The sequence below is a fragment of the Lepidochelys kempii genome, chromosome 8 (assembly GCF_965140285.1).
Source record: "Lepidochelys kempii isolate rLepKem1 chromosome 8, rLepKem1.hap1, whole genome shotgun sequence".
In the NCBI taxonomy this organism is placed as follows: domain Eukaryota; kingdom Metazoa; phylum Chordata; order Testudines; family Cheloniidae; genus Lepidochelys; species Lepidochelys kempii.
The window spans coordinates 36,798,025-36,807,425 of NC_136387.1; positions in this window are offsets into that span (position 1 = coordinate 36,798,025).

A 9,401-nucleotide genomic window follows, 5' to 3' on the forward strand; every position below is an offset into this window, starting at 1 on the left:
GCAGCACAAGCTGTACAAGCCAGCCCAGGACCCTAGGTATGTTCTTGAATGGCTAGTCCATGCTGCCATGGCTTCTCAGCTATTTGTTATTGGAGGTAGGCTAAATCAAAGGTAGCTCAGATATGTCTACACGTGCTGCAGTCACACCTCTGATTGCAGTATAGACATACGCTACATTTGGATTTGCAGCTTCTGTTAACCGCAGTGTCCCCTATAATGTAACATTGAAAAGAACTTCCTGTTTGGTTTGGTCGGGTTTCCTGTGCACAGCTGCCCTTTTATGAGGGGACAATGGGAGCTCTTCGACTTCAAGTGACTTTCTTAAAGTTTCTTTCTGTGGAAAGCTGTCTATTCCATAATGAGCTATTATAGATGTAACTTCTGTGGCTTAGGCATGTGAAAGCTCCTCTGACGGAGGAAGCATGGCTTGCCCTGTATCAACAGCCGAGTTGCTTTGAAGATGAAGTCTCATATTGACAGTTCTGAGAGCTGCCATACTGAAAAGTCACATGAGCAGCATGGAGCCAGTTATACCATACACTAAGGTACTGTTACACAGTTCATATGCTCCCCCTCACATGAGAAGAACCTCAATGTTTAATATTTCAGCAAGTGTTTCATATCTAGTGTAAAATGAATAAATACTTCTAGTCCTAGAATAATACCTGATGCAGATTTCTCTGGATTGTATTTAATTCTGCTCTTTACATAATTCTCCTCAATTTATTATTCATTTTAAAGCAAGTTAATTGCTTTCCAGTGAAATTTGGAATTAAACTTAATGTGACTGTTTTACAAGCTGTCAACAAAAATTCTGCTCATTATTAGTTTGCATCGTGTGTCGGGTTTTGTGTCTGTGTGTAGATTATTGGGGAATGATGTTCCAACATGCCTTTTATATGCTCCCCAGTGCGGGGAATGATCAATACAGAGTGCTTGGTACCAGTGCAACAGAGACAAAATACTTATTCTTCAGTCTTCATAGGCCACTTTCCCTTTGCAATAAAAGATAATTGTTCTAGGTCTTTATGAGAAGAGAAACTGCTTCTTTCTGAATGATCTCTCCCCACCTGAGAGGGGTCAGTATTATTATCTTAATTTCTCCTATGGAGAAACTGAGGCACAAAGGTTGTGATTTGGCCAGGGCTCGTAGGAAAGCCTGTGGCAGAACTGGGAATCAAAGGTCCTCTGATTCCCAGTCCTGTGCCTTCATTGCAAGTTGATCCTTTCTCCTATTTGTGAAGCTGCTCACAAATGAGGATAGCACCAGTGGCTTACAATGGAGGGGGAAGAAGAAAAAGCAGCAGGAGGGTTGTTCATGGGAACATGCAACACAAGACAGAGAGGACAGTCCAGTTAAATTGCAAATCCCTATGTAGTAATTGAGCCTTCCTGTCTTGCATTGGATTTCTCTGGGGGTCTGGGGAAAGAGGAGCAGTGAAGTGGTTTGGTGTGTGTTTTCTGGTGCAGAGAGAAACTCGCCTGCTCTGTTAACCCAAATGAAAATGCCAGTCTGTTGGTTTTTAGGGAAATTTGGACACCTTTTGTTGGTGCCCAGTAGCTTTCAATCCTGTGTGAGAGCAGCTAAGGTGGAGCGACCTCTTTGTAAAGGTTCAGCGTGGGTACTCTGGCTGGGTTGGTCTAAGAGCATGTGACTGGCAGGTCTGTTAGGTTGGCCAGAGACAGGGTAATGTTATACTTGCCAGCAAATTGAAGGGCTGCACGCATGTGACAGTTCTATTTCTGGAGCTGGGCAGGGTGTAGGGTTTCTGACTGGCTTCTGTTCAGAGGGGATGCAGGAGAGTTTGGTGGGACCCCTTCCTGCTGAATTGTTTAGAACTTTTTTTGTAAAATGCACTGATCACAGCTTTAGGAATATCACCTAGCTAAACTGGCAGTGTGTCTGCCTAGAGCAACAGCCCTGAAGCCACCAAGGGCTCCAGTCCCCTCAGGCAAACACTAGTATGACTAGAGAAGCCCTGTGATATGCCCTGAAGGTCATGACCTCCTCTGTCAGACCAGTGGAGGAAGCCCCTCCCTCCTACTGAGAATGTACTCTCAGCGCCTTGCCTGGCATTCAGATCTGGGCGCTTGGAGCATTCCAGCTGATCCCACCAGCTGGGGTGGGGCATAAGGAGAAGTGGACTCAGCCAGCCAGGATCCAGCTCTCTAGGGCTTCAGAAACACACATAGCTTGAATTGCACCTGGAAAGTCAGTGTACTGTCTGGAACTCAGATGTGATGTGCTCTGAGCAAGAGGCCCTGCACAGTAAGGTGGCAAATCCCTTGCCAGGAAGGGATAGAAAAGGCATTCTGAGCTATTGTTGCTCCCTGGAAATCCAGGAGCAGCTGAGAATCCCTTCAGATTAAAGGGCAAGTGAACATCTCCTCTCAGCTGAGGGAGAGGAACCCCCTCTGCCATCTCTTGCAGAGATTTCCCCTGTCCATGTCCTCCACCCTCCATAGGTATCATCCCCTCCTTATTCAGAAAGCATCTCTGCTACTTAGGCTAGACCTCCGAGGTGGTAGGCAGCCTCTGCCTTAGGTGCAAGATATACGGCACCATCCATGGATCTCAGAGTACTTTGCAAATGCTCCTCTCACCCCTATGAGGACGGTATCGTGCAGAGGAAACTAAGGCACCAAAAGGAGTAGTTACTCTGAGTTAGAGAGCCCAGGAGAGAACTCAGGAGTTCTGACTCCCAACCACTAGAGCACACTGCCTCCCTTTTTGGTATTCACAAGCAGAGCTTGTGTTCTTCCCTTACTTGGCTCCACTGTTGTCCCTCCTCCGTACTGAATAAGCTCAGTGTTCTCTGGCTGGCTCTGGACAATGGTGCTCTGTGGCACCAGGGTTCCTTTCTTGTTGCAGCTCTGTGTGTAATGCCAAGAAGAAAGGCAGTAGCTAGAGAATGTCTGAGCATTGTCTGCTGCCGGGGGGAAGGAGGGGGAGTGATTTTCATGTATAGCAGGCTAATCGGAGTGAATCTGGGCTGGATCAAATAGTTGGATGTCTGGCTTCCTTTGACTGCACTCCTCTGGTTTCTGCCTTTCTTTTCAGAGAGGCAGCAGGACTGAGCTGGCCTCTTCCTTCCTGGGAGGGCAAGGCACATGTCAACTCCTCTCTACAGCTGTATTCCCACCCCCTCAGGTGGTCTCAGTAGTAACCCTTTTCACTGCGCTGGCACCTTTCACCTGGGGACCTCGGAACACTGCACTCCTTGATTGAGGCTCTCACCCTTGAGAGGTTGGCAGTGGATCACGGGAAATACCTTACCCCACCTCTGAAATGGGGTAGGATACTAATGCACAAGCAGCTCCATGCAAGAGGCTTTAGGGAGAGGCTGTCTCCAGAGAGGCTTACCGGCACTTGATTCTGAGCTTTCAGACATGAAACCTAGGTAAACAGAATACCTCAGCTCCAACATAATGACTTTCCAGTGTGCAGTTGGTGCTGGTGACAAGTCTTGGACTGACAGCCCTGGGATAGAAGCCCCTTTTCCGCAGGACAAGGCAGTGTGGTCCCTGGCAGTACAAGCTCGGTCTGTTTGTCTCACCCTTGCAGTAAAGAGGGGAGGGGAGTTGTCTCGTGATCCAGTCACTGCTTTTGTCTTTGCTGAGACTGCCTGCATGGGAGTCAGCTAGAATCGTAGAATATCAGGGTTGGAAGGGACCTCAGGAGGTCATCTAGTCCAACCCCCTGCTCAAAGCAGGACCAATCCCCAAGTTTTGCCCTGATCCCTAAATGGCCCCTTCAAGGATTGAACTCACAACCCTGAGTTTAGCAGGCCAATGCTCAAACCACTGAGCTGTCCCTCCCTACTGCTAGCTGTGGTTGTGTTTGTGCACTGGCAATCAGCTGCCACATCTTTGTGCTTGAATTAGAACTGAGGAAAGATGGTCTGGTGGCTAGAGCACTAGCTTGGGATGGGGTGGGGGAGAGGCAGCAAGTCCCTGCTCTGCCACAGACTTACTCTCTGGACCTCAGTTCCCCCATCTGTGCAATAGGGATGACAGCCCTGCAAGGATAAATATATTAGATTGTGAGGTGCTCAGATACAATAGTGATATGTTCTTATCTGGCCTCCACGAAATGGGTCTGTGCAAATGGATTCTACAAACTGCCTTTGAAACCCCAGAAGTGTAATAGTGTGGCTGGCATCATCTGCCTTGCCAGGGAAAGATGGGATCAGATGCTAGAACAAGCTGAGGGGAGGGAAAACCTTGCTTTCCCCAGCCTGCGCCCGGGCAGACAGACAAGCTGGAAGAGCTGTTCCCTTCTACAGCTGACTCTGTGGGGGGCAAATAGACATGTTCACTTCCTGTAACTGTAGGCTGTCAGGGAATACAGAACAGGAGAGGCTTTTGTCTTGATTACGTTCCCAGCAAACAGAGGTGTTAATTGGACTCTGCTAATTAGAATGGGCCTTTTCCTGGGGGGAGATACTGAGTCAACTCCAGTGTCTTCCTGCAAAGTCCTGTGGTAATCCTAATAATTCATTCTTAGAGCACTTTACAAACAGGAACAGATCCCCATCGTACCATGTGCAGTTAAGTGACTTGTCCAGGCCAGTACAGTGGGTCTCTGGCAGAGCCAAGATAAGACCTTGGGTGCTCCTGGCCCACTGAGCCATTCTGCTGCCTTCCTGTGTAGAGCATGCACTGGTGTTGCTATGCTTGTGTCTCAGGCTCTCATACAAGAGCAGGTTAAACAACCACCTAGGCCCTGCAAACTTCCCCTTTTAGCAAACACCCTGAATGTGCCAAATCACTTCCAGGATCCTCTCCTACCCGCCCAGTTCTCCCCTCACCTATCTTCAAACAGTGCTGCTGCTGTTGTGCTGTCCCAGTGCAACCGGGATAAGTCCAGAGGCAGATGACAGTCCAGTGCAATTGTTCCAGGTTGCAAGCAGCTGTCCCCACAACAGAGGCTGAAATCTCCATAGTCTGTTCATGGTGCTCATCCCATCAGACTTCTCTTGCCATCTGCTGCTGAGTGCTGTGCTGTGCTGCTTGGAGCTATTAGTCTGCTCCCATCTTTTGGACGCTCAGGCAAACAGAACAATGTCGAAAATGGCAGGATATGTTGGGTTAGGTCAAAATCATTGGGAAGCTGGACTGGTACAAACACACAACACAGGCCATTCTGAGTTGTTCCAATTTACCATCATGCTTTTGACTCTCCAGTAAAGCATTTGAGTTCATCACCCTGTCTGATGTGATCATCTGCCTAGGTCTTTCTAGTCTACCTCGTCTGTAGAGGCTGAGCCTGCATCTTAACAACGTTGAGTTAAAATACCTTGCTCAACTGAGTGAGGTTATGTGCTAACATCCTTCTCCACTCCCAACTTCACCCCCTCCATCAGCCTGGGGATGCAGCTGAGTCACTCCTGGGTCAGCTCAGTACCAGTGTGGCGGGTGAGAGGAGGGGGCTGCAGCTGGGGTGCTGAGTGTACAATCCTGTGTCTGGTGGAAGGTTGCTCAAGCTGCTGAGATGTTTGGTGCATGATGCTGTGAAGTGCTTCAGAGAGGTGCAGCATTGATGGCTCCACTACAGCAGCTGGCCCAGAAGTGTAGCAGTGATTAAACTTGAGGGGCAGGACATCAGCTCAGTAGGCTCTCTGCAGATGCAGCTATTGCTCAACTGTTCGGCTGAAGTGAGGCCAGGAAACCGCTACATTTTGTAATAAAACACGTTTGTACCGCTGGCAGGGAGACAAATGCTCCAGTGACATGAGCAGAGGTCTCCTGAGAACTTAACCGTGTGCACTTTTCTTGGTCTTGCTTGTCACAGAGTGCAGCCCTGACCAGCTGGGCCCCTCATTCAGCACTGCTAGAAAATGCCATATGCAAAGCCCTTCACAATGCTCTGATTATGGGTCTGACCCACTGACAGTGTTTGGGCAGGGAATGTTCCCTTTCCATTTATTTGTATTTCCAAATCAAACTGCTTCTGATTCTGGACCCTGCTGGAGTTCCTCCGTGGAGACCAGTGACTGTTTTTAGTCTGTTTCCCCATTGGCTGACAATTGCGGAAATGGATACCACGAAACTTAGTTTTCTTTCTGGAAACAGGCTAGAGGGATTTCCTTAAAAGGCACTGCCCCAAAAGTGTGCCACTGCCCTGTCTGTTTCACTCATTCGCCATTCATGGTGAGAGGACAGTTTTACAACAAGTGAAAGTAGCATTAGTAAAGCAGGGTAAGAAATTTTCTGAACTTTTGGGTGCCTGTCATTTCTAAAGCAGTCATACGAAGGATGGTGTCAGGAACATTTTGCAAATTGCTGCTGCACTGTTCCTTTAGGACACTGCCCCAGAATAGGCTTTGTTTGGAAGTTAGCTGCAGAGCTTCTGAGATTCTAATAGCGGGCAGTAGGACATGCTGGATGGAGGTGACCTGCAGGGGACTGCTTGTCGGGGAGCAAGGCTTTAAGCCAAGCCTTTAGGAAGTGGGGGTGAGTTCTTATACTGCTTCCTCCCAGGAATGTCCTGTAGCAGGAACAACCCCACCCTGTATTCCTTGTCCCGTGCACAGTCATGGTCCCTACCCCACAACAGAGGACTGAGGGAGCTTTGAACTTGTCCCTCCTAAGAGTGCTGATTTGAGCATACACTACAGAAGATGCCAAATACACTGGTTCATATTCTCGACTGGGGAGATCGGTCTCTGTGCCCAGTTTCATAGATTCATAGATATTAAGGTCGGAAGGGACCATTATGATCATCTAGTCTGACGTCCTGCACAATGCAGGCCACAGAATCTCACCCACCCAGTCTCATTCCCAGTTCATTAAGTGATGTACACCCTGCAAAGCACTTTTACCGTTAAAGTCTCTGGAAAGCAGGATGCTTCCCCAAATCTGTCTGGATGAGTCTCTCACCATGGTGGGCGATGCTTTGAAAAGCCAGGGAAACCCATGCTGCCAGCTGCCTTAGTGCTGCTCTCTGGACCAAGACTCCATCTCAGTCTGTGGCCTGACTGAGGTCCATCAATGACACCTGGCACTTAAATCATCCTTTGTCTTCAAAGGGCTTTGCAAACATTGACCATTCCCTCCCACCCCTATGAGGGAGCTGGTACTATCCCAGTTTACACAGGGGATGTGCCTAGGACCACACAGCAGTCAGTATCGAGCTGGCATTAGAATTAAGGCCTTCCTGGTTCTCAGTGTCTGACCCAAACAGCTCTGCTGCATCAGGTTCATTAAACCTGGTGCAGCACATGATCTGTGCCTGAAATACATCAGAGAGCTGCTGCTTCACTGCTGCTTTCACACATCCAGTAGCCTTTCTACAGGGGCTTCTTTCTGCTTCCATGCCCCAGCTCAGCCAGATGCTTTAGGATTGGACCCAGTGTTTTTAATCCTCCCTAGCACCAAGTGCAGCATTTGGGCACTTTCCTCCCCCTTGAATATTCTGGAACGTGCCTTGGCCTTTCCTGTGCAGTTTCAGCAGTGCCACTCTGGATCCCACAGAGCTCATCTACACACCCAGCACCTCTATAATTCTACCAGTATAGTTCCAGCAGCAAATCCCCCTAGTGTGGAGGCAGTTAGACTGGTATTCAGGTCTTTGTACCAGTATAGCCTGCTCCTGTACAGGAAGGGAAATAAGAGATATCAGTGTCAGGCATCTTTACACCTGTGTGTAACTGCATCCTCACTAGGGATATATCAGTATAAAAACATCAGTAAAAACTCATCTTCCCAACTGACAGTTAAGCCGAGACACAAGCTGCGTATAGACCAGGCCTAAGTATAAGCAAATACTGATCTCAGATGCCACAGCATGGAAACCTAGTGAAAAGTGTTCCCTGTACATCACCCTGCTCTCTTGTGCCATGGAAAATGACTGCTCCTGTCAAAGCCCTGGCCTTGGGTGCAGCATGGGAGGGCTCATCTCAGTGCTTTTCTCGCTGTCCCTGAGGCGATGGTTACAGCGCTGTCAGCTGCTGCCACAGACCAGCAGATGTAGCATCCCCTGTATTTGGATAAACAGCAGTAATATTTACTAAACTCTCTGGAACTGGTTGGACAAAGGAGAGTTCAGATGGATTCCAGCTAAACCGGTTTTCTTGCTCAATTATTGTAACAAGAAACTGGTTCTGGCTGGTCTGCTCCCACTGCACCTTTCAGTGTGATAGTGTCTCAGCAGTGATATCGACCTGGGGCAAGAGTCTGTAAAATGAGGGGTTTAATTCAGGGTCTAGGAAGCGTTGTAAATCTGTGTGGCCCAGAGTGGAATGATGCTACTGGGAATGGATTTTGAGGGGGCTTTGTAAGAAGTGTAGAGGCAGGGTGGTCTCGGAGTGAAGATGCTGTGCTGGACTTCTGGATTCTGGTCTGGATGCTGCTGTACACTAGCTGGCTGAATGAGGGCAAGTCATTTAAACCCATGCTTTCAAACATGGCCACTGGTTAGGGACCTAATAGAGATACTGGTGTGTTCTGTTTTGTTTTTTAAGATGCTTAGTCTCCACCCTTCCTCACTAAAGGTGTTGAGTACCTCAGATGAGACCCTGGGTGCGTCAGGTCAATCTCCTGTATCGAGTACCCTCATTTGCCGATGTGGGCGTCTGTCTCAGCATCTTCCCCTGTGCAGTGAGGAGACCTGAGAGGCAGAGGGTCTCGGGTTTGTAGAGTGCTACGAGTGAGAGCACCTTTCACGTGAGGATATCACAGAATGGTGTGTTCTGAATTGTATATCAGGCACAGAAAGCAAATGCCGTGTGACACAAATCAGAGGCCAAAACTAACTGGCAAGTCTGGCAGAGACCTCAGCCATTGGCCATGCATTCTCATGCTGCTCAATATTTGCACGGACCTGACTGCAACCCTTCTGAACTCTCCTCCTGTTTCCCCACAGTGTACATTGTGGAAGAGCAGAGAAGGGACAACACAGGGGAGAGTGCCTGCCTGACAGCGTGTTGGACTGCTCTGTGCTGCTGCTGCCTCTGGGACATGCTGACTTGAGTTCCACAGGAAGTCACCACAGTCAATACCTCTAACTCGGAGTGCTATGCATTCTTCTGTGATCTCTCTTGTTCTGATGTCTTTCTATCCATGTAATCAATGATCCGCTTTGCCCAGCCAACAGTCCATGTCTGATGTAGCTCTAGCGCCATGGTGGTGTTTGCACTCCTTTAATTTAGTGAAGGGAAATCCCTTCATAATGTATGTCTAAGATTTTTGTTGTATTTTAAAGAATGTGCTAAATGATTTTTTTTATTATTATTTTTCGGCCAAAGGCTTCATTATTACTCAATGTGTGTTTATCATTTTAAATTTTACCTTTCTTGGAAATGGAGAAATATGCAATAATTAAAGTCAATGACTGATTTTTCTTTGCTAGTTCCCACTTCTGTTTCAATAAATTTGTCAGATACAGATCAGTTATGTGT